We start from the raw sequence: 257 nt of genomic DNA, 5'->3' as shown, positions 1-257 counted from the left end.
AACATCTTTCATACTTATATTTATGAAGTTGAAAATCTATATCTCTCTTATAATCTGTTTATAAATTTAATGATGTGCATCTCTTTTATAATCAATTTATAAATTTAAAGATATATTTATCTTTTATGCTCTATTTAGAAATCTAAATATATATATATATATATCATCCCTTTTATATTCTATTTATAAATTTAAAGATATATATCTCTCTTTTATACTCTGTGCATTTGAAAATATATATATCTATCTCTTTTATA

At 17.5% G+C, this 257-nt stretch overlaps 1 protein-coding gene across 1 annotated transcript in view; it reads right to left on the bottom strand.

The window, feature by feature from the left end:
* The window catches only part of LOC119594337 (gamma-butyrobetaine dioxygenase-like), a 13098-nt gene that overhangs the window by 7218 nt on the left and 5623 nt on the right, over positions 1-257 (bottom strand). The window lies entirely within an intron of this gene.

The sequence above is a fragment of the Penaeus monodon genome, chromosome 33, assembly GCF_015228065.2.
Source record: "Penaeus monodon isolate SGIC_2016 chromosome 33, NSTDA_Pmon_1, whole genome shotgun sequence".
Classification (NCBI taxonomy): domain Eukaryota; kingdom Metazoa; phylum Arthropoda; class Malacostraca; order Decapoda; family Penaeidae; genus Penaeus; species Penaeus monodon.
The sequence above is the reverse complement of the archived record's forward strand: the minus strand, read 5'-3'. Positions and strand labels throughout refer to the sequence as shown.